The sequence below is a fragment of the Brachyhypopomus gauderio genome, chromosome 4 (assembly GCF_052324685.1).
Source record: "Brachyhypopomus gauderio isolate BG-103 chromosome 4, BGAUD_0.2, whole genome shotgun sequence".
Taxonomy (NCBI): Eukaryota; Metazoa; Chordata; class Actinopteri; order Gymnotiformes; family Hypopomidae; genus Brachyhypopomus; species Brachyhypopomus gauderio.
This window is the reverse complement of record NC_135214.1, coordinates 6,986,098-7,010,825: the sequence shown is the minus strand read 5'-3', so window position 1 is coordinate 7,010,825 and position 24,728 is coordinate 6,986,098. Positions and strand designations below refer to the sequence as shown.

General features: G+C 48.7%; 1 protein-coding gene and 1 long non-coding RNA gene across 5 annotated transcripts in view; one reads left to right on the top strand and one right to left on the bottom strand.

The window, feature by feature from the left end:
- nck2a (NCK adaptor protein 2a) overlaps positions 1-20,026 on the bottom strand; it is a 28,228-nt gene extending 8,202 nt beyond the window's left edge. The window contains exons 1-2 of one of the 4 annotated variants that reach the window (XM_077001888.1): positions 1,491-3,197; positions 1,029-1,072 (exon numbers count right to left, since the gene is read on the bottom strand). The gene's annotated coding sequence lies outside the window, so the exon portion shown is untranslated. Of the gene's footprint in view, positions 1-1,028; positions 3,198-19,317; positions 19,775-19,847 lie in introns of those variants that run through there. The other 3 variants (XM_077001885.1, XM_077001889.1, XM_077001886.1) reach the window with 3 other exon arrangements.
- Positions 20,027-20,171: 145 nt separating this feature from the next.
- On the top strand, positions 20,172-21,523 carry LOC143512027 (uncharacterized). Its single transcript, XR_013130339.1, has 3 exons — positions 20,172-20,367; positions 20,710-20,895; positions 21,342-21,523. It is a non-coding gene; the product is annotated as an uncharacterized LOC143512027 (long non-coding RNA).
- The last annotated feature ends 3,205 nt before the right edge of the window (positions 21,524-24,728 follow it).

Below are 24,728 nucleotides of genomic sequence, written 5' to 3'. Positions count from 1 at the left end.
TCTCTAGATCTCCTCACCGGAATTCCGAGATCTACACACATGGCAGTGCTAAAGAGCTTATGTAATAGTCATGTCTGTGTTCCGTCTCAACCACTGTAAAGGTTTTGGTGATGATGTTGCTATAAACAAGTACGATGTTCGATGAAACCAAATGAGCTTCTCAATCTCCTCAGTCTACAGCCAGAGCGCAGAGAGATATTATAAGATGGACATCTTTCAACCAAGACCAATAGAAAGTAGACTAATTTACTACCTAAAAATAAGGAAGTAAGATAAGAAACAATGTACCGGTAGAGGGAGTGAGATAAAGGGAGAAGAGAAAGAGTGATAGGGAGTAGAGAGTGAGAGAAAGCAAGACGAGACAAAGTGAGACAGAGGGTGAGGCGAGCTGTTCTCATGAGCGTTCCTCAAGGATTAGTAATGCAATCCATTGTTTTCACATCACGAAATGGGAACCTTCACACAGTGAAAGCGAAATCATTAAGCATTCTCAGAAAAGCAAAAGAAGCTTGAACAGAAGTTTTCAAAATATGCCTCTGCCACTTCAGGCAAAACTAGAGGCAGCACCAGAGAACAGCAGAGGGCATTCATGAATGAATCAAACGCTTAACTGGCGTGCCAGGCTCTTCAAACGCACCGCCTAGCGTCTGAGACACGCCGCCTGCGTGGGGAATATGCACTGAATTGTAATCGAGCGATTAAGTATTGATGGCGGTGCAGGCAAGCACGCTTAAAACCCCGTTCCCCCGCTGTGGGAGGCCCTGGGCTTTGCCTCTGGAGATCAAGTGTGAACATGTGAGTGAGAAAGAGAGAGAGAGAGAGAAAGAGAGAGAGAGTCAGCGCTTGTTTAAGGACACACTCTTCCACAAGAGAAACGTGTGCCACGGTGCGTGACCTCACAGGAGATGCAGAGGCGGAAGAGAAGCGCACGCAGGCCACGTCACTCCTGTAAGCCCACAACAGAGTATAATACTCAGGAGAAGCACCCACACAAGTGCACAATCAGGGCCGATAAAAGATTCCATTACCTCTGGAGTGTTTCCTTCAGGAACCTTCCGAGGACCTCCGAGCTCTGGATCGTATTCCATGAAAGAAAACGTTGCAGCTCAAAAAGTGGGTGCTCATTTGCTTTAAAAGCATCATTAAACCACATTGAATTAGTAAAGAGCAATCACACCGGTCACATGACTGTCTCTCTTCCTCCGCTGTGCACCACAGCCATCTCATGCTGCCAGACTTGGGGCATTTGGCACATGTTTCATATTGAGCCCACAAGCTCATTCATTGGGCTGTGTCCTAGGGAGAGCTGTGGAGAGGGCTAGCCAGCCCCCCCCCACGAACCGCGTCCCCTCCCCCAACAGCCTGGACGAGAGACAGGGAGGACAAAATGGGAGCGGTGGGGAGAGGAGACGTACCCATGAAAGCCTTCAGCCCAACAGCTGTGCTAAGGAGACGGGGCGAGCGGAGGCAACCCTAATGCGAAAGGATACTTCCTGCACTACGCACGTTGACACTCAGCGTCTGCTCAAGTGAAATGACCCCAGCCAGAACCCAAGACAGAAGAGCCATCCAAGCAAGAGTGACAGCATCTCACGAGGCCAGAACATTCAGGACAGCACGACTACAGGACCCTGATGGCCACATGATCGATTCTCAAGATGGGCCGTAATACCTAAAGACCAACGTCCCTGAGCCAACGATAAATATTTACCGGAGTGGAGCTGCCCCACCCACCTACTTCATAACTTGCACTAATCCCACCCACATAATGATATGGATCATTAGGAAGAGTGATGACCCCGCCCTGGGGAACCACATCAATCCCGAGGGACTCAAACCCCGTTTGTGCGCTGGAGAAGCTGCTCCATCTTACACAGCTCAAAGTCAGCTTGAGTGCACCAGCACGCTTGCATGAACGCAAACAGTTTGAACTCGATTCCTTTGATAGGACAAGTACAGCTAGACTGTAAACATCCTTTGGCATAGTAGAACTGTAACCACCCCCCCCCCCCCCACAGCCCCGAAATAAATGTGAGAACCAGAAAAAGACACAACTACACAGCTGCTTCGCTTCCTGCTCCCACACGCGTGTGAATCTCCCCGAGACAGTGCAAACGCTGGAAATGGCAGCATTCGGGCTGTTAACGAAGGGCTGCCTTAACCGTTCGGAGCTGAAGTAACCCAGAAGCCCCTGGTTGACCTTGGACAGACCTCGTACTCCACGCTGGAACATTTTCCCACAACCCGGCGCCACAATCCGCCTCCAACTCCAGGGAGCAAAAGCATTTAATGGAGACAAAACATCCGTCAGGCAGCAGGCCAGCCAGCACCCAGCACCCAGCTCCAACACAGCCACCCAGGGCATCTCCACTCACCCCCCACAACACAGCCAGCACAGCACAGCTCCCCGCCGTGTCCCGCAGGAACCGCTGCCAGGCTGTGCTGCTCAGGTCACGAAGCACAGAGATCAAAGATCAAGGAGCTAGCTATACTGATATAGAAAAACAATACCCAGTCTTAGTTTAAGCCCCCACCTTAGAAGATATAAGGTGATATCAAAGGAGCTGTTTGATGTGTGTGTGTGTGTGTGTGTGTGTGTGTGTGTGTGTGTGTGTGTGTGTGTGTGTAAATTATCAGTGGCTTCAAGGTTATTTTATGTTCAGAGGTTTCTTGCAACTCTCCATTTCACAGACAGGGATTAAAGAACCAAAACCTTTCAGGGAAGCATTTGACTCACAATTCAGTGCTGTGTCTAGTTTAAAAGCCTTACAGACCACATTCATCTCCTTAAAAGAACTCAGCTTTCTCAAAAGTTCTTTGTCAACACTGAGATTTATTTCTGAGACTCATGACCTTACTGACAGGTGTTTCTGGTGAGGGCCAACAATTAGATTTAAATCACACTGCAATTACACCAGATTAAGGTGTCCTTGGAAATTCAAGATGGTTAGTGTTAACTGCTATCACTGATGTAAATGAAAGGGCTTCTGACCAGTTCTCTGCTAAATTCTGGTTTCCTAGACAGACAGCTACAGACTGCTACAGACTGCTACAGACTGCTACAGACTGCTACAGACCGCTACAGACTGCTACAGACTGCTCCTCTCCTTTCTCCAGCCTCGGCTGAGGGGCAGATGGAGCTGAAATCTGTTTGTTTTATTAGCTGCGTGGAGCAAAAGGGGGTGTGGGGGTAAGGAAACCGTAGACGAGGGTGAAGAAGAGTGAATGAGGGTGAAAAGGAGTGAACGAGGGTGAAAAGGAGGAAGCAGGAGGGGGGGGGGGGGGGGGGGGAGTGACAGGGCTCCACGCTGCGCTAAGCCCCAGCTGGCTTGGCATGTCCCGTCGGAGGGCTGGGGGAGCGAGGCCCCCGATTGGCTGTCTCGGCTCTTCACATGCTGCTCTCGTGCCCCACCCCCACCCCCCACACTAAACCTCTGAAGGGGGGGGGGGGGTAGGAGAGGAGAAAAGTGAAGTGGAGGAAGAGGAAAGGCAGGCCCATCCTTCCCACGTTATTCAGCTCTTTGAATTGAGCGCCGATTCCTCCCCCCTCCCCTCCCCCGCCTTTTCACTCTCTCCATCTTCATTCCAGTTCTGCCATGACTAACGGCAGCAGAGAAGCCTCGTGTCCCTCTCCAGATGCCAGGGCCCCCGCCACACACCCCCTCTCTCGAGTGCTCCTGCGTAGAACCCCAGCGCTAGGGTTCTGGATATGTTTTAACACGGCCCCCGGATAACAACCGCTCACAGCTGGCAACTCTGCAATCACCAGCAATCACCAGCAACCAGCAATCACGCGCTGGCCTCATAACCACATGACCAGCTTTTCAGCCAATCACAGGCTGTCTCTGAACACACAATAGAAAAGAAAAAAATAAACATATATATATATATATATATATATATATATATATATATATATATATATATATATGCACACATGTCTATATATATGCACACATACACATATACATTCAAGCAATTCTGGAGGACTCAGGTTTGGCAGAGGCAAACAGAGAGGGAAGGAGCTGGTGATGGAACAGAGGTGGTGATCTCAGGTTGCATGAAATACACCACGTATCCATCTACCAACACAAGCTCTCAAAGGTGCAGACACACTGTGTGTGTGTGTGTGTGTGTGTGTGTATAAAGAGAGACAGATTCAAAATTGTAGTGAAGTACACAAGGTTTCCAGAGAAACAAGACGTTTTGGAGTCCTTTATGTCAGTATGTGCGCGCACACGCACACACAGTATTTTTCCTGTAGCTGATCTCGGCGTGTCGTGTCTGATGATAAAGGTGGTTCTGTTATTAACCCTGGTGTTCATTATCATTCTGGGTCACGTGTTGGGAGTCACGCTGTGGCTCTCTGATGAGCTTCCTGATCTGCTCACCACGCAGGGTGGCTCCGTTTATCTGACAGGCTACAGTATGATTTGTGAATGATGACCAGAAATAAAATGGCCATGCTTTAACTTATAAGACTTAGATAATGGATATCAAGTTACATTCAATACTGTCACCTAAACACTGTGGCAGAAACATTTATTGATGGAGGAGACAATAAATAACAAAAATAGCATTGCAAGAGCAAACGGCAGCCATAAAAAAACCCTAATATAATCATCGTCATCATCATGGCTATGTCATTTTAATTCTTCAGTCTTTCCCCATTTTTTCTCCAGTCATTTGTGTTTCTTTCCTACTTGCGTACACATTAAAAGTATCAGATAAGGAGCGACCAACACACCCAGCTGGTTAAACAACATACCGGAGCCGCAGTGGCCTAGACAGCCCCGCACACAGAACAGAAGACGGAGCACGTCTGCAGCCCCAGCGTGGTGCTGGAGCTGGCCTGGGGGCCCCACTGCTGGCCTGGGGGCCCCACTGTGGCCCAGATGCCTGCTCCAGGCTCAATCTTCCCGTACATCTCTCTGTTCAGTGAGAAGTGCCCGGGTGGCACTGCTGTTTGTGGGGCTGTTTTTTCCATGACGCCCCAGGCTTGCTTCACTGCCAAAGATTCGTTATTGTCATCCAAAACAGAATCGCCATTGTTAACGTGGATCTTAAAGCAGCGTGAGAGCATCTACATCAGCCTGTGACCCCAGGACCACCTCTGAAATCTCAAGCCTCCAATCAGATCGTCGAAACCCTGAGACGTATCCTCCCACAGCAGTAACCACCACCACCATCATCAACTGACCACAGTCCAGTCCACTCTATAGACGTAAATGTGCATAGGCGACTGTGTGTCCAACTAATGACAACAAGTGGGCAAGACCAGTCATCCTGGGGTGACATTCACAGTTGCCAGGATACAAGAGGAATGTTGTGTCATTCTGATAGGATAAGCGCTCTTTCTCCCACCCCCCACAGCTGCACGGGGAATGTGGGCGTGTCCTCACACACGGAAACGCTTCGGCCGCACAGATACACACAGCTGGACACGAGGAGAGCGTGAACCACAACCACTACTCTACGGTACGATCAGTGGGCGGTCCTGATGTTCGCACCAAACGTCTTGAGACAACGCGTCTGAATGAAGAAAGGGGTTAAAAATACGCGAGAGCCGTTTGAATGAAAATCACGCATGTCACAGCACACCTGTGCACCAATAATCTCTCAAGTTGTCATGCTTTCGTTTATTTAATTATTCGTGAATAAATAACCAGAAGTACCGTCCATCTCGACAGCAGTCCCGGCACACTCTGTGTCCCCGTCCGTTTGCCCAGCCATGGCCGCCATTGTCCTCTAGACGCCTCCCTCTGAGGTGTTTAGCGCCATCTCGATTTGCTGTGAAGTCACTCAGCTAATCCTACATCCCAAATAACCCCTCCCAAAGTGTCTTCAACATACAGACACCAGCTATTACCAACCACACTTACAGGACCAGGTTCTACCCAATGGGAAAAAATTGAATCAAATACATATATTAAGGATAACCGTATCATTAATATATTATTATACGGCATTTCAACGATGGTGAAAATCTGGTTAGGAAGGTGGTTTCGATTTCGGAGGCCAGAACAATTCTGTGAATGTCAGAATGCGAGGCCACATCGCAGATGTTTGAGCGCGCACACAGAGCGGGCAGACGTGACAGCACACGTGCGCTAGAGTGACGTGAGATCCGCAGCTGTGTGGAAATACACACGGACAGAAACAGAAAAGTCTCGAGGCAAAACGGGACCCTGTCCAACGGCGCTCCCGCACTCACGAGAGGACACTGTCACACCATGGCCATCTCAGAGCACCGGCGTTTCTCCTCCAATGACATCCAACCTCTCCTAAATGAGCAGCCCTCCAGACGCCCGAGCTGACAGACACCCTGTCCCCTGCCCCAGACCCACGCCGGAGGCAGACTGACACCACGCCACCGAGCTGGATAGACACCCATCAAAACAACCCAGCTGGACACACGTCCACTTCTCCAGCTGGATGGAGCACTCCACATCAACATAGATGGAGGAGCGTGAGAGAGCCTGCAAACCCTAAACCCAACTAGCAAGCTGAAAAAAATTATAGTAGTAATACTTATTATATAGAACACACACACACACACACACATTTTTTTAAGGCCCATGGGTTGAAATGGTTGCTATGGAGAGGAGTGTATTTTTTGAATCTTCCTGAATCTTCAGAACCTACTGTATTTGTGAACGCGACTCAAAGAGCCTCTCCAGGAGCTCCACGCACGCTCGCACGCGCGCGCGCACACACACACACACACACACACACGGGCAGGCTGACACGCACGCACACACATGAGCACACACAGGCAAGGCAGGCAGGCACACACATGCAGACACACACACACACCTGGTGATGAGATGTTACCGAAAGGAACTGCAGCAGAAACTGGAGCAGCCTGGAGCTGTGTGTGTGTGTGTGTGTGTGTGTGTGTGTGTGTGTGTGTGTGTGTGTGTGTGTGTGTGTGTGTGTGTGTGTGTGTGTGTGTGTGTGTGTGACTGAGCGCCTCCACTGGGAGATGTACACACTCTGCCCCTCAACCATGAGCACCACGGGAACACAGCAGAATCCAATAAACATCTGTTTCCATGTTTCTGTGTGTTTATGATCATGTCCAAACATAAATTTGACATGAAACCCATGTAAACGTATGTGTAGAACACAGGTTAAGGGATCTGTATAGAATGTGTTTATCTATGTATATCCATACACACGGGCAAAACAGTTCTGCACAGATCCAAAAGGAGAAGAAACAACCTGGTTGTCACGTAAACATGCTTGGGCACATCGAAAACCGGTTGAAGTTGAATTCTAAAATCACAGCATAGAGTAAGCAGGCAGCTCTCTCACACACACACACACACACACACACACACACACACACACACACACACACACACACACAAACTACAGGTTTCGCCTCATTCCTGCGAGCTTACAGAGGGAGGACCCATCCCCCAACGTGGTGACCACATGGCACGACCCGCAGCAGACAGCCAGCCCGAGACGTTGCCGCCCAGGTGTCCCGGCTGTCCAGGACAGGACAGTAAAGAAGGTAAATACAGGAGGATTCCAGCAGGGGCTTGTTTCCTGCCCTGGGGGTATCGGGCAGCTGGGGCAGGTGAGTGTGGGAGGCGTGACCATCGATGAGCAAAGAGGCGCTCACACAGCATCGACACGGAAACAGCTGCTGGGCACGGGGCGGTGGGAGGCGCTGTAGTGTGTGTGTGTGTGTGTGTGTGTGTTAGGGTGACACGTGGGGACACGGCTTCACACGCCAGCACATGAAGCAGACGTCCAGAGATGTCCATTCATAATGCAGTGCTTCCTCACAACACAGGGGCTGCAGCACTACTGCCTGCACAGCCAATTAAACCCGTTCACAACCCAAACCCCCCCCACAGCCCCCCCAGCCCCCCCAGCCCACTGGTGACGGGCAGCGTGGGGAGCAGAGCGGCTCAGTCTTCATCCGACCAGCTGGAGGAGAGAAGAACCCCATGGAGAGGTCCACTCAGAGGACTGCACACCCCCTCCCCCCCCCCAACACACTCTCTCTCACTCACACACACACCTCAGCCTGAGCACATCACACACAGTTCGTCACACACAGACATGTGACTCATGTCTTTAGTGGCCCGGTGGGATCATGGCGGGCCTATCATCTCAGACCGATCCACACAGGGACCTGGCTGCACCTCATAATACGGCCCGGTATGTGCAGACGCACACACAGTGCAGCACTCCCAACTCCACACACTCAGCCCCTCTTCCCCAGGCTCACAGCATCTCCTGTGTTTTCTCATGCACCAAAGGCCCACCGAGCGTGAGGAACACGTGGTGGCTGGAGCAGGGGTCCTAGTGGGCCGGCTCCCACCCAGATACTGCTCCTTCCCTGGGTACCACACTGCTCTCAGTCTGCTGAATAATTCCCTTTGATAAACACCTCCAACCCCACCCTATCACTCACACACACACACACACACACACACACACACACACACACACACGCGCGCGCGCGTGCGCGCGCCGCGCGCATCAGTGCTCAGAGCACACGGCAGCACACCTAGACCTTCTCTACCAGTCCTGTAGAGAATAAGTCTTTCCTTACGTTTACTTTTACTCAACTCAGCACAAAAATAGTAAAAAAAAGTTCCACACATTTCCAGCATGGGGTCACCTGACCTCCTAAAGCCATTATTACCGCCTGGCAAGACAAACGTGCTCCAGTAAGAACGTTGTTGACCTCATGAGCTTTTCCTGCAGCACCCATCTCACTGTGAAGGGAGTCTGCCAAACCTGCGTGAAGACTCCCTTCACAGTGAATCTCCAGGTGGTCTAGATGGATGAGAACGTCACCCTTGGTGCTGAGACATTAAACACCCGCTGGCCATCATAGACTAACAGAGGAACCACCAAGATACTGGTGTTAAGTGTACAGACAATTACTAAATCTTCTAGGTAGTATATTCACCACTGGTTACTACATTAACATATACCTGCTTATGGAGATTAGACCCACCATACCTGCCATTACGGCTGATGGAACTTTAAGTCATAACTAAAGAACTGAAAAAACCTTTTACTTTATACGGTATTTATGAGATGAAAACACCACTGGGGGGAAAGTGTGAAAGGGAGGGTGAAGGAGAGAGAGAGAGAGAGAGAGAGAGAGAGAGGGGGGAGAGAGGGAGAGAGATGGGTGAGAGGTAGAGAGAGAGCAGGAGATGGATAGAGAGAGAGAGAGCGAGACAGAGAGAGAGAGTCTTCAAGTCTTGAAGCATAAAAAAAGGAGCTTATTAATTTAAAAGGCACATTTACAGTGTTCAGTGCCAAAGGAAAACAAATGAAACTGTGAGAAAGTGAAAGAGTGAAAGAGTGAGAAATTCCCAGCTGAGTGGGAAGTGTAGCCCAACACTAGTGATTCACCCCAGCTTCATGAGACAAGGCAAGAGCTTATTCATGGAAAACACTTTAAGCCCAGGAAAATCTGACAGCAGCAATACTGTCAACTTTACAGGTCTATATTGTAAACTTTACAGGTAATCATCTGGCCTTGGCAATCTCTTTCAAGGAACCACGTGTTGGTTCCTCACTAAAGGCACACATAGGGTTCTCTGAAAGAGAATCAGTGCAGGTCCAATTTGTGACAGGATGCCAACACACATTTCACGGTGGAAGGATCTGCTCAGTCAGGACAGTGTGTGTGTGTGTGTGTGTGTGTGTGTGTGTGTGTGTGAGCAGTGGCAGTGTCAGCTGGCTAGGGTTCCACAGCGAGGCCACAGGAAATACACGAACACACTTCCACAGCCAAGTGTCTCCAAAACGCAGACGCACCACCCACATCAGCGTGAGGCATCAGGGGTGGAGGAAGCTTCTGCAGGTGGAGGAGCTTAAGTGAGCGTCGGTGGGCTCTGTGGCCCGGGTGGAGCAGAGGAAGCAGCACACCGAGAACGGATCATCTTCTGGGCTCCCCAAATGCTCAGTCTGGCGGCCCTTCTGAGTAACGGCTGACATAGCAGAAAGCACCCCCCCCCCCCCCCACCCCTTTGCTGCATGTCTGTGTTTGCGGTTCAATACGCCTCACATCGTACACCTGCCTGCTTGCTCCACCCTCACAATGGGGGTGGCAGTGCGCCAGGCTCCCGTGGCTCCGCCCCCACGACTCCGCCCCCTGCAAGCGCTGACCCGCATCTCCCAGTTCTCTGGCCCGAGCTCTCGGTCTCGTTTTCCATCTCTTAACGGCCGACAGATGATGTCATAGCGGAGCCATGCGCCAGAGCAGCGAGAGTTGGCACGGTGGCCCCGGGGAGGGCGGAGCACAGAGACCGCAGGGAGGGCGGAGCACTCAAGAGCCCCTCCCTCCACGCACTGAACATGCCCACCACTGCTGCGTGCTCATCCTCTCCATCACTGTACAATTCTCGTGTATCCCCTTCAACACTTCTGGGAAGCTCGAAACGATGACACAGCACAGTGCACCAGACCCCGGCCAAACGGAGAAAGAGGCGGAGCTGGCGGGTTTGTTCCTGGTCACCAACCACTAACCAAACCCCCCCCCAAACCCCCCCCCCACCCAAATCTCTCTCAGCTGGGAGCTTCTCTTAGCAGCTGTCCACTCTCACATTTCCCATTGCCTAATAAAGCAGCAATGCAAAAAGCTCTCAATATGGGTCCATCCACATGACTGCAGTGGTCAGTACGAGGACAGCGAGGGCTTCAGACACCCAGCTCAATAATTACTGCTCCACTCAAGTGGGCCCTTGGCCAAGCAATTAATATGGCCTCCAATTACACTCCATCAAGATCCTGCAAAAGTCCGCTAGAGGCTTCCTCACAAGACACACCAGCCAGAGGTGCTACAGGCGAGACGACCCGAGACTGCAAACGGGTCCAGGTACATCACCACATATAAATACTTATTTACACTGAACATTGAGACCTGTGTTAAGCAGCCTAAAGATTTAAACCAGTAACTACAGCAGGATTAAACATGCTTTGTGATATGAAATACATACAACATGCTAATGTTTGAGTTCTGAGAAAAAACAGACACGTAGAAGAGGAGAAGAGCAGGAAGAGGGAGGAGAGAGAGGAGTGAAAGGTATGAGGGGTGTGAGCGAGCTGCGAGAGTGAGCAAGAGGAGTGAGAGGTATGAGGGGTGTGAGCGAGCTGCGAGAGTGAGCAAGAGGAGTGAGAAGTGAGCCAGGCAGAGAGGCAGCGTTGGCAAATCTCCGCAAAGATGACAGGAGGGTTATGTGTACACACGTGTGTGTGTGTGTGTGGGGGGGGGGGGGGGGGGGGGGGTGTCTCTGAGTCTCTATACCTGTAGCATGAGCACCAAGAGACCCAACTCCACCCCCCCACACCACCACCACCCTCCCGGATGCTGCTGGTATTAGCATGAGACTCAGAAAGATAGATCTCTTCACTTCTGGACTACCATTCCCACCACCGGTGACTACGCCTTCATTCCCAGCTCTGGCCAAACACCCAACACTCCCCTTCCAACCAAGCGCTTCAGTGCATATCACTGTAATGTTTTTCAAAATAAAAGCATACCAAAATCTTGTAATCCACACTGAAGCACATATTATTCACATAAAAACATTCTGCTGCCAACACACCACACACACACACACACACACACACACACACACACACACACACACACACACACACACACACACAGCAAAGCGCAGGGCCAGGGAGGAGTGTGAAAGTTGTCTTAATTAAGCAGAGGCAGGTCCGCCCCTCCACGGCCAGCAGCCCTGAAGCATGTCCGATAACCGTGACTGCCTCGGCCGCCAGCCAACACGGCCATGCTGCCTCATCAGCACATCTCTTCACCCGCTAATGGGCTGGAGGGCCAGGAGTGGGTCAGGAGGACGTGTCTGGGCGGAGAGGTAAAACCCTGCTTTGCCTACAGGACCCAATCAGTGACCTCTGTGCATCTGTGGAAAAAGAGAAAAGAAACCTCATGCATAAACAAGAGCTGGTCAGCACACTCAGCAGATGTGGAATTCACACGGCAGCATGTCCTCAGTAGAGCAAACACCGCAGGTACGTACCACATCGGTGGGGGGGGGGGGGGGGGGGGGGGTATACCTTCACACCCAAGACATGTACCACAGGTCATTAATGGGGAGTACATGTTCATTAGCAGGACGCTACCAGTCGACTCTTCTATAATAGCTGGTATTAAGAACTCCATAACTAAAGCCGGGTCGGCACACTCAACCTCCAAAAGGTCTGGGTCACTATGGTCCGAGACACCCTGCCATTAGCCACCTCACACATTAAAGCGAGAGTCACGCTAAACCCTCACACGCACTTGCCTGTCTGGTGAGGAGGTCTGTAGGAGCTTTAGCAATCTGGTATGCTTGAAGAACAGTAACAAAGGTATAATAAGTAGGTCTCCTTAGAAACTGTCGCACAGCAACAGTAATCTTGTAATCATAACCTCACCCATGTTCAAAGGTCATTGTGAAGAGATGGAAGGTGTCAGGTGGGTTACATCATGGTCCTCGCCGGCTGCACTAATGTGGTTCATTGGTAGATCCACTTCCTCATGTGCAACTCTCCAGTTCCAATGTGTTCCTGAAAAGTTAGTCACTGAGGGCAAAACGCGAGATTTTGGAATGAGCCTGCATTCCCTTAGGCAAGACCCCCCACCCCCACCTCCAGAAACACACACATAGACACACACACACACACACACACACACACACACACACACACACACACACACACACAGACACACCTGCATAGTTCGATAAGCACTTTTTTAGTGCAGTGCAGTTCTGGATAAGAAGCAGCCTGTATGGTGATCTTCTCTTTAGTCATATGCTGGCTCAAGAGAGGAGAGAATATGGGCTAGGCCTCCAGCACAGCACAGCACAGCACGGCATAACGCAGTATAGCACAGCATAACAGCGCAATGCAGCACAGCACAATGGAGTCCCTCAGCACTAATGTGGAAAGAGCCAAGCTTCAGCAGCCTGGGTGTCTCTAGCTCTTTGACCACCTCAATATCCATCACGAATGCCAATGTGCTTTGTGTGCGTCTTTGTCCTTTAAGAGACTCTCGAAGTCATTCTCCTCTTCTGTCTCTACGACAGTCTAAACATATGGTCATGACCTTTACCTCCAAGGCTGACTGGGAGTAGTTATGCTTTAGAATCTCTCCCTCTTTCAGTCTCTCACACACACACACACACACACACACACACACACACACACATCACAGAACTTAAACACGCACCTCCATCAAACAGACAGTTAATCATCTCCTTCTCTCTTTCTTTCTCACACACACACACACACACACACACACACACACACACACACACACACACACACACACACACACACACACACACACACACACACACACACACAAATAAAACCAAAGACTCATCTCTTCAGACGTGCCTGCACACTGATGGCCTCCGCTCACACGGACCAGCGCCCAGCTGTCCAGGCGCTCTGGGGTCATGGCGGAGTGCAGGGGACTGTGGCTGTGTGAACTCTGCTCATTTGTGGTGTGTCAAGTGCAGGGAGGATGGACCTGCGAGGCAGAACCCCTCCGGCTGGCCTCGTTCAGAGCTTTCCAAGCTGGTGTTACATTTCACTCCCCTCGGTCTCACGCCGCCCTACCCACGTGCCCCGGCTGCTGTGGAGAGGAAAGTCGAACCCAGCCAGGCAGTTTAGAGAGGGTGCGAGGCTGTGATCAACCCTTCACTGCCCTCTTAATGAGGCTTTCAGAGGGTGTTTGTAACTGCAGAATGAATGAACAAGCATCCTGTTCTCCAGAGGAAAAGGAGGACTGCTGTATCAGCCCAGACCGAAGACACACCTCAAACCACGAGAGCTCCCCTCACCTCGTGGAGCACAAGGTATGGCCCACCAAAAATGCTGTTCGCAGTACACATTTGTGTGTGTGTGTGTGTGTGTGTGTGTGTGTGTGTGTGTGTGTGTGTGTGTGTGTGTGTGTGTGTGTGTGAGGGAGAGAGAGAGAGAGAGAGAGTGATCAAGAGACGGAGGGAGAGGAATGAAGAGAGACGGGGGGAGTGGAATGAAGAGAGACGGGGGGAGAGGGAGAGAGAGAGAGAGAGTGAGAGAGAGAGGGATGAAGAGAGACGGAGAGAGAGGGGGAGAGATTACACACAACAGAGAAACATGGCAGCTTTGCTCTCAGAAGGAAGATTAGGCCCACTGCCTGCCGCAGGTATTAGGACACAAAAGCCCAGAATACTGGAGTGGGAGACGAGGAGGCAGCCCAGTTAGGGTGAGACGGGCAGACGTCTCGGGCTCGGAGACATCCGAGGGACGGAGACATCAAGAGAGGGAGAGAGCGGCAGGCAATGAGCTGAGGGGACAGAAGACGTGGGAACGGGACAGGAGTTGGACATGGCGGGACAGGACAGGAGTTGGACATGGTGGGACAGGACAGGAGTTGGACATGGGGCATCGTGCCTGAGGGTACAGAGGGGCTACAGACAGGGCCCAAATCCTCACAGCCCCATCTCCCTCCAGTGCTTATCCCCACGGCAACATTTCACAAACTTCCTTAATCGTCCCATAATGGTGATCAGTACGCGGATTAGTTGCCATGTACACAAGGAACAACCTCCGTTTTCCTTTCCCAAAGTACGACAGCAGCGGTACGAAACGAGTGGGGAAGAGAAGAACGTTCAGTCTGCAACAAGGGTGGTAAACTCACCCCTCATCTTCAGAAAAAACACTGCCATATTTAACTGCAACAAAACACCTACGATAAGACACTGCACATCGGTGACTGTGAACTGAACTGCTAACTCCAAGCAGGATGTGACTTATTACCATGCCTTGCTGATCCATTCGGCAAACAACATTAAACATTTGACATACGAGCTACACCTTGGGGTGCTGGTGCGCTCACTGGTCCATGAGCAAAACCCTCAGACATTCATGGGAAATGAACAACATACAAACCACCTACCTAGTAGCATTGACCCTGCACTTTCCCAGTACTCTCAAACAATTGAAACAATAAAGAGACGTTTCTGCTGATCTGGAAGAACGGAAGGCTCGGAAGGCGAGGGAGTCATGGTCACTGATGGCTTTAACGGGCGACCACCTCCACACGCACCAAACCCCACAGCAGAGGGACGCGTGTTCACACAGCCATTAATGTACACAGGCCCACTGGCCTGTTCCTGGATCATAATCACCCGTGTCATCCGTTAGGACCACAATCACCCGTGTCATCCGTTAGGACCACAATCACCCGTGTCATCCGTTTGGACCACAATCACCCGTGTCATCCGTTTGGACCACAATCACCCGTGTCATCCGTTTGGACCACAATCACCCGTGTCATCCGTTTGGACCACAATCACCCGTGTCATCCGTTTGGACCACAATCACCCGTGTCATCCGTTTGGACCACAATCACCCGTGTCATCCGTTAGGACCACAATCACCCGTGTCATCCGTTAGGACCACAATCACCCGTGTCATCCGTTTGGACCACAATCACCCGTGTCATCCGTTTGGACCACAATCACCCGTGTCATCCGTTAGGACCACAATCACCCGTGTCATCCGTTAGGACCACAATCACCCATGTCATCCGTTAGGACCACAATCACCCGTGTCATCTGTTAGCACCACGATCACCTGTGTCATCCGTTATGACCATAGTCACCTGTGTCATCCGTTATGACCATAGTCACCTGTGTCATCCGTTATGACCATAGTCACCTGTCATCCGTTATGACCATAGTCACCTGTGTCATCCGTTATGACCATAGTCACCTGTGTCCCTCTCTCTGGTCAGATTTACATTTACTGCACATGGAGGTGGTCACAAATAGGCAATTTCTCCACTTCAAGGCACAAAATTGGTTTTGTGATACGATACTGTGAACTCAAGCTCCACCCCCCACCATGGCACTGTCCATCTGAAACTGTGAACTGAAGCAGTGACATTTGGTTGATTCTGGTTAATTAAATCAGTCATGGTCAGACATGTCTGCGGTTTTTAATAGCATCTCACTCTTAACACAGGATTTGCAACCATCGGGAGACTTGTTTTTGTTTAGTTCTGGTTTTCTACAAGACATGCATCTTGTGATGTAAAATGCACACCCTTGGCTGCCAACATGTGATAAAATCAATACATTTACAAAATCCTGACCACAGACTGTCTGGAGCTAAAGGCATCGCCAAGCTCATAAACGCTGTAATTACAGGCTTTTCTACAGACACTGAGAGTAGTATATTTAGGCTAGGGCACATCGAGAGGCGGTCATGGAGAGAGCAAGCTAGCTGCAAAACACACAAAACACAGACCTTGCAGAATTCAGGACTGGCAGCTCTAAGAGTGGACATACACTATAATTTTACACACATGATGACACGGCATGTTAATTCACCTTTTTAATTTGTTTTTAACTTAGCCAAGGTCTTTCTTGGCTCCACCAAATGCTTACGTCTCATTCTTACTGTAATCTTTCCTACTTACTAGAATCTTCCATGAGAGCACTTGGCTGGGTTAGGGCACGTCTGTAGCGGGGGAGTGGGGGAGACCTAAGGCCCGGCTTCACACACTGTTATTTCAGGTACGGTGGGGTTACGAATTGCCCATCCTGAGATTCATACAGCTTGCGTATCATGGGTGGAGCTGAAATTACTCTACACAATGCAATCGTAGTTCACGAGGCAGGCTGGGGCGTAAAACCGTATGAGCGGCTCTTTGTCTGCACTGGGTGACTGGTACTGAGAGGCAGCAGCAGACAGAAATTCCAACGCTCGGACCCAAAACGCTAGCAACTCCAGCAGCAGGATTAAAAGCCCCAACAATGGCACCACACAGTGGGGATTTAGGACAGCTTCCTTACTGGACCAGAGCAGGAAAACAGGTTAACGTATTGGTGCTGGGAACCTCAGGTCTCCTTATGTCTCAGAGTTGAACCTCTCACCCAGTGTCAGAACACAGACTTGTCACCCGTACCATGAAATGCTCTACGAAAGATCAGTTCTTGTTCCAGTGTGTATGACTAGTGAAGAAACAAGTGCCACATGATTTTCCAGCTATTCCTACATGAGACGGCGGCTTGGAAGTTCTTTCCATACTCTTGATGTTGACCCTGGTTGGGATTTTGGCCCCATCAGTTTCTGCCTACTGTACGTGAGACTTAAACACCTCCACGCATCACAACTGGGAGATGATTCAATTTGTCATGTCCAGTAATCTTATTCACGTTTTATTTACTTTCCACTGTGCTGAAAAAGGGCTGTCATGTGATATACAGTTACAGAATATTGTTTACAGTGTGGCAACTGGAATTCTTGAGTATCCTGTTAATGGGTTATGTACAACAGATGAAATGGCGTTTTCTTGTCCGACTGAACAGGGCAGAACATGACCTGAACAGGAACTGAGAATACTATCTCCTTTCTAAAATAGTAATAATTAATCATATATAATAATTATATAATAATAATTAATCATTAGAAACACCTGTGCATTTGTCAGAAATTGACAAGATCACGTCACTCACACCAGAACAATCATGTGAGTAGTGGGAGAGGTTCAAGCAGTGAGGATGCAGGGAACCTCCACCTGCCCGCCTACAACTGGAGGAGACAGGCCACGTCGGACGGGAGCGGTCCACGCAGACAGGTCACGTCGGACGAGAGCGGTCCACGCAGGCTGGCCATGTAGGACGGGAGCGGTCCGCGCAGGCTGGCCATGTAGGACGGGAGCGGTCCGCGCAGGCTGGCCACGTCGGGCGGGAGCGGTCCACGCAGACTGGCCACGTCAGATGGGAGCAGTCCACGCAGACAGGTCACGTCTGACGGGAGCGGTCCACGCAGACAGGTCACGTCTGACGGGAGCGGTCCACGCAGACAGGTCACGTCTGACGGGAGCGGTCCACGCAGACTGGCCATGTAGGACGGGAGCGGTCCACGCGGACAGGTCACGTCGGACGGGAGCGGTCCGCGCGGACAAGCATAACCTCGCCCACAGTTCACAAGAGCTCAATTGCTAAGATGCACATCAACAACCTTTAGGCGGTATGGGATTGGCAGGAGTGAACTTGCACTCTGCAGCTTTGCTCCTGAGCAGAACTTCATGGTGGATGGCAGCACTGTGCAACGCTCACAGCAGTCAGTCGCGTCTTTGACTCCTTTTGATGGAAGTTGCCAGCAGATTTTTGTAGCCTAAGATACCCTCAACCCATACGCCATGGCAGTAAGAGTGTGTGTGTGTGTGTGTATTATATATATATATATATATATATATATATATATAAATAAAACACACACACACACACACATATGCACACATATACGCACATACACATTTTAAGTGTGTGCTTCAGCAAAGCCCCACTTCAATTCCCAATCTAGGAAGTGCTGAATTTCACTTGCACATAATACCTCCTCTCCATTTATGCACATTTAAATGCACCTTGGATACATGCAGATTTTTTACACATTTACATGCACCTTGGATACATGCAGATTACATGCAGATTTTGCACATTTACATGCATAAGATGATTGGTCCTACCAATTCTGCAAGAAAGTTTCCCAAGAAATCTAAGGAAAATGGGATTACTGTCTTCAAAGTGGTCTACTATTTGATTCACTTATAGCACATGCACTGAGCAGGTGAAATCCTAGCTGGTGCAAAATTCAGTTAGCATAAAGTGAGAACTCAGAGTGTGTTTGGGAGGGGGCGAGGGGGGGGGGGGGGGATTCAGAGGAACAAGGCAAAAAGACCAGAAGACAGCGGCTCTTTGCCTAGATCATAACTACTGAGAAAAATGGGTTACAGCTGTGACAATTAACTTAGCATTAACTACATGTGGTGCATCTACAGTGAATGCAACATTTCTGACACAATCTGGACTGACAGGCTTTCACTTGCATAAACAGATAATCATGACACTAGAAACGGTCTGTACCGGGGCACAAATCGGGCGTGTATGTGGAAAGAGGATAATTCACCCTCAAACATCTTGTTTTGAGGTGAAAGGTGTCCTGCGTTTAGTCTACCGTTAATTGAAGCGGCATCGAATCCATTTCAGCAATAAACAAATCTGAGGTTTCGCAATTTTCCGTGAGAAATTGCTCGCGCAATATGTACACAAAGTATTTACATTTCTACATCACCTTCCTAAAGTTTCGCTACTCCGTTCAGAGGAGTGATTGGCTAACATACCGATTTCCATTAGTCGAGATCTCACTACACGCTCCCTGATGCCCCGTGTAACCGAATATCTGCGAAAAGGAAAAAACGTGCGATCTGATAGACAGTCACATTCATCCGTACATGAACAGGGCAAACAAACAAACCTGGAGAGCTTCAGTCAGGTCAGTAGAGAGGCTGTGATATCAGGCGCGGGGAGATGAGTGATCATGACAATAGGCTATTGAAGATTCAGCCTGCTAATCATCCTTATTTGTAAGCTAATGTGTCATCGACACTAAACAATATGTACAAAGGGGCTATTTGTATCCACACACAAAAGAGGCTACCGTCCTGTATCGCAAAATGTGCACGTTCAGTACACTTAAAATCACTGGCAAGCGCTGCAAATCACGCTGTCTGAAACGCAACCCATTGTGATAGACTCACACAAAAGCCCAAGAACGCCAGTGGACCAGAGCCAGGCGGACACCGCGACGAGGACTCGCCGTGTAAAAGTGCCTTGTTATCAGAAGCAATAAATATGCGATTTGTTTTGGAAACAGAACGCACTTCCATTCACTTGAGTAAGTACACGGCAGAATGAACACCAAGCACCATATTTACAACAGCCCGATCTATAACACACCAGCCAACTTCAGCGACTAACTACAGTTGTTATTTCACCTCCTCTTACCTCGGAGTTCCTCCTGGTTCAGAGTCGACGAAAACGCACTAAAAAAAACAACAACCTTGTTTGAATACTTAAACGTAAGGTGAGCGGAACATAAATCCGTGTTGTGTCAGTTTTCAGCTGGTTCTGCCCGTGGGCCCAGGCAGCTCCTATCCTGCACGAGCTCGCCGCGACTCTTCCCCGTGACGTCATGGGTCAGGGAGGCAGGGCGGAGAGGCGCTGCCGGTGCGTGATACCGAGCCGGTCTGCCAACCGGGCACCAACGACTGTAACGATAACGAGAAAGTTCTTAACACTGTTCCTATTTTACCAGACCCGTTAGTATCAAAGTTTGTTATCCTTCGCCTCGTGTAATTCATTTGCACAGAACACTGAGACCTAGCCTAACTGTTTGATGTAGCAAAATACTGAAGGTGTGGCGCTGGTTTTGAAATCCTTAACTGCCAGACCAGGAAAACCAGGTTTTATGTGCCAGATTCTAATAAGGACACAACAATATGCAAAATGGCGTGGTGGTAATCAGGTTAGTGTTAGGTTATGGGCAAATGGTGTGGATGTTCACCGCTTTTGTAGCGCTGCCAGACCGCACTCGGATGTCCTCACATTGCAATAAAATATTCATTTATAGCTGCGTGAAATGTTGGTTTAAATACTTTGTCTAGATTTTTCATTGATTAACTTGGTTTTCTAAAAATTGAGAAAAATGTTTAGAAATGTAGAAATGGCACTGTCTTAGAAATGTAATGGCACTGACATGGTTTGGACTTATGAGAGGTAAATGTAACAAACTTTCTATCAGTGAAGTCGCAAAAGGGAAAATTATCAGTGCTTGCATTATTTTAATCTTATATTTTATTTATCCAAGGTCCTCATTTCCGGTCCTGAGGTCAGGGGTCATACTGGTCTGCAGTCCACACTAAACAGTTCAGCATTTGCTCCGGACAGAGCTAAGAATGAAAACATCACAGATGAATACTGTTCAGATGGAGGATGGAGACCAGTCACCTCTGGACATTTTAGCATGTGTTTCGAGACCGTTTGATGTCTTCTGGTAAGTGGCACACTGACGGTTGGTCCCAGGAGACAACGTCCAGTGTTATTCAGCTGCAGGAAAGATGCCGGTCTGACTCTTCTACCCATTCCTTTATCCATTATCTACATCTATTATTTTGTTTATTTGCATATTTTGCAGATGTAACTTTTTATTTGCTTATTTGTATACAGGTTCCTCATTCAACTACCTGAACTGTCTACATTTAAAGTGTATCAGATTAGATTTGGTCGATACGTAGATGCCCTGGGTATTGCTTATAACATTTCTTCTGTGAGTCAAATTGATTTTGACTGTACAGACATGCACATAGGGGACAGAGAGGAATATATTGACTTAAATCAGCATGGTAGTTTCAGAGTGACTGAATATCCCCACGGTTCTGCACTGTATACATGCTACACACAACAACACGGTCCATTTGTTCTCTCTTCTTCCTCTCCCAGGTCTCCTCGTGGTGTGAGTGATACTAGCAATCTGACATCATAAAATCAATTATTTCATGTCTGCGTGCTCAACATTTGGATATGGGAGTTGTGGATATTATTCACATAATGAAAAGGCAAAATTTGATACATATAAGGTGTCTTATGTTATATTCATGTATTTTATTGTAAGAATCTACACCAGGTACATAATTATCCAGGCACATAAATCACTGTGGTGCCAGTATTTGAAAACAGACACCAGAGCCTTTATGATTGTACAGAGTAAACTGATTTGCATCAATATTTCATGAATATTAACATAACCTCCCTTACAAATGACCTAAATAACAAAATCAACATCTTGTGCTATGACTTCACATAATTGTTCAAATGTTCACACTACTCTGCTTGATATTACTTTAGATAGTAATATCATTTAAATAATATCATAGTAAATTAACACCAGTGACTGGTTATTAATATTTCTACATAAACTAAGCATTTGTATTGAGAGTTTAGATTAGAATTTAAGGTCCTCATTAGAAATGGACCTTAAATTCAATTGCAGTGTCATATGCCACTAAATGGCGTGTTTAGCACAGGTTCCCTCAAAGTCCTCTCAGTGTTCCAGTTACAGATTTTCCACTGTGCTCTGAATACAGGGATGATTACCAAGTCCTAAATATAGAACAAAATCAATTGGCATAATGGAAATGGTTTGAATGTTGCCATCGCTCTAATGGGAAGAAAATAGAATCATTGAGGTCAATTAGCCTCTGTTTTCCCCTCAGTGTGATGAATGCCGTATACACGAGGCCACTGGTGTGAGCGTCCCGGTTAATTGATTAATGGGATCGTTTGTGGATTTGCAAAGAGCACATCTCTCCTCATTAAGGCTTGTTAATTGGGGTCATGAGAAACAGCCATCACTGCACTCCTCCGTAAATATTTAACAAACACTTCCCGTTGTGAGTTTGCATATCTAAATGTAGAAGTGGCGACTGGCTGTGGCTGCAGTTTGGTCAGTTCTGGTGAGATTTAATAGAGTAGGTCTGGACATCCGCACTTTCAAGCATGACATTGGTCAACAGTGGCCATGACCGGAGGTTTTGTGTGATGCTTTTATAGTGTCATTTCACAGTGAGAAGGATGTGACATCGGCCTTATCCTGTACAGCATCCCTCCCACTACCTGTTTTTATGTTGATGGAGAGCACACAGCAAAACAAAAACACACATACACATTTTGTGGTATTTGTTTATGCACTTGTTAGTCAAGGGGTAAAGGTCAGAGATCAGGGTAAAGGGCCCTCCTGCCCATACAAGGGTTGGTGAGTGAGATTATGGGAGCTGAGGAGAACAGTATGTGGGCTCTGAATCAGTCAGGCTAAACAGAACTATTACTCTGAGAACATTTTCCGACAGTGGCTCACAGCCAAGAAATATTATGATCGAACAGAGGAAGAGTGCCAATATGGAAATGTACAAGATACACGAAGGTTTGTTATTTCACACAGAGTGCTTTGAAGTAATGTTTAACGTTACAGTCAGGGTAGTGGTTGTCATGCTCTTCAAGGCAGCGGAGTGCTGGTCTGTGCTCACTGTGGAGTGTCATCTGTTCTTTATGTTCTATCTCCCTCTGCTGGTTCACTATGGCACATCTAAATCCTGACATGACTGGTCTACAAAGAGTAAAGTAGTGAAGTTCTTAGTTCTTTTCTTGGTCTAACTACACCAATTTTGTATGTATCTCTTCAGAAAATGTTCTGAGTCCTGAGTGTAATATATTGGGAGCCAATATTTTGCTGCAAAAAAAAAAAAAAAAACACAATGTGTGGTGCTTTTATTTACACATGCTCAGAACTTGTGAATTATTGAGGGTAAGAACACCCTGTATCTTAAAGTTTTTTCACAGAGTGCCTAATGAAGTCTGTCCTATGAAGGTCCAGCAGAGAAACTGCTACCATCACTAAACTGGTCCTCACAGCTGCTGTAATAGCACAGGGTAGGGGACCGTGCTTCTCGTGTCTCCTGGATGTCTGTCCCAGGGTCAAAGACCGTGCGTCTAATGTCTCCTAGATGTCTGTCCCAGGGTAGAGGACCGTGCGTCTCTTGTCTCCTAGATGTCTGTCCCAGGGTGGGGGACCGTGCCTCTCGTGTCTCCTGGATGTCTGTCCCAGGGTGGGGGACCGTGCCTCTCGTGTCTCCTGGATGTCTGTCCCAGGGTGGGGGACCGTGCCTCTCGTGTCTCCTGGATGTCTGTCCCAGGGTAGGGGACCGTGCGTCTCTTGTCTCCTGGATGTCTGTCCCAGGGTAGGGGACCGTGCGTCTCTTGTCTCCTGGATGTCTGTCCCAGGGTGGGGGACCGTGCCTCTCGTGTCTCCTGGATGTCTGTCCCAGGGTGGGGGACCGTGCCTCTCATGTCTCCTGGATGTCTGTCCCAGGGTAGGGGACCGTGCCTCTCGTGTCTCCTGGATGTCTGTACCAGGGTGGGGGACCGTGCGTCTCTTGTCTCCTGGATGTCTGTCCCAGGGTAGGGGGCCGTGCCTCTATTGTCTCCTGGCTGTCTGTACCAGGGTGGGGGACCGTGCCTCTCGTGTCTCCTGGATGTCTGTCCCAGGGTGGGGGACCGTGCCTCTCGTGTCTCCTGGATGTCTGTCCCAGGGTGGGGGACCGTGTGTCTCTTGTCTCCTGGCTGCTGGTGCAGACAGCTCATCAGATCTGAGTGATATAAGTATGATGAGCTTCTTCCGTTGCAGCTAAACAGATCAGACGGACCATTAATGAGGAGCAGGAATGGTGCTTGTATGCCTAATGGTTTATGTTTTAAACATTTTTGGAATTAAATTTGATTTAGAGCATGTGACACTCTTTTGAATGATTCTCTTTCCCCAGCTAACACTGCACCAACGTTCCTGTAGGCACCGTCTGACCAGGCTGTGCAGGGGCCCTGGGGGGCCAGTCTAATACATGTGTAAAAACAGCAGAGCCAATTCAATTATTACTCAAATACTTAATTTTAGTATTCCAGTAATTCATGTATTCTAGTTCCAGAGAGGAGGTTTGAAATACAAAATACAAAAAAAGTTTTTTCCCTGTGTGAAACTTCATCAGTTTTAAAGATGTATTCTCAGTTAAAATTATTTTCTAATAATAGAAAATTAGACATCATTTTCTGTCCTCGCTGGCAGGCAAGACACAACAGTTGCGTTTACTATGTGCAATTTGGTGAAAGTGAAGAAATTATCTTACCAAATGCAAATATGATGGTAATTGTCTCTGCATGCATTGACACATCTCAGTGCATGAGAAGCGGATGAAGGATCTCTCTAGATATGTCTACACGATACGTTGTTTCAGATGTTATTAATCCTGACTATTCTAGATATGTCTACACGATACGTTG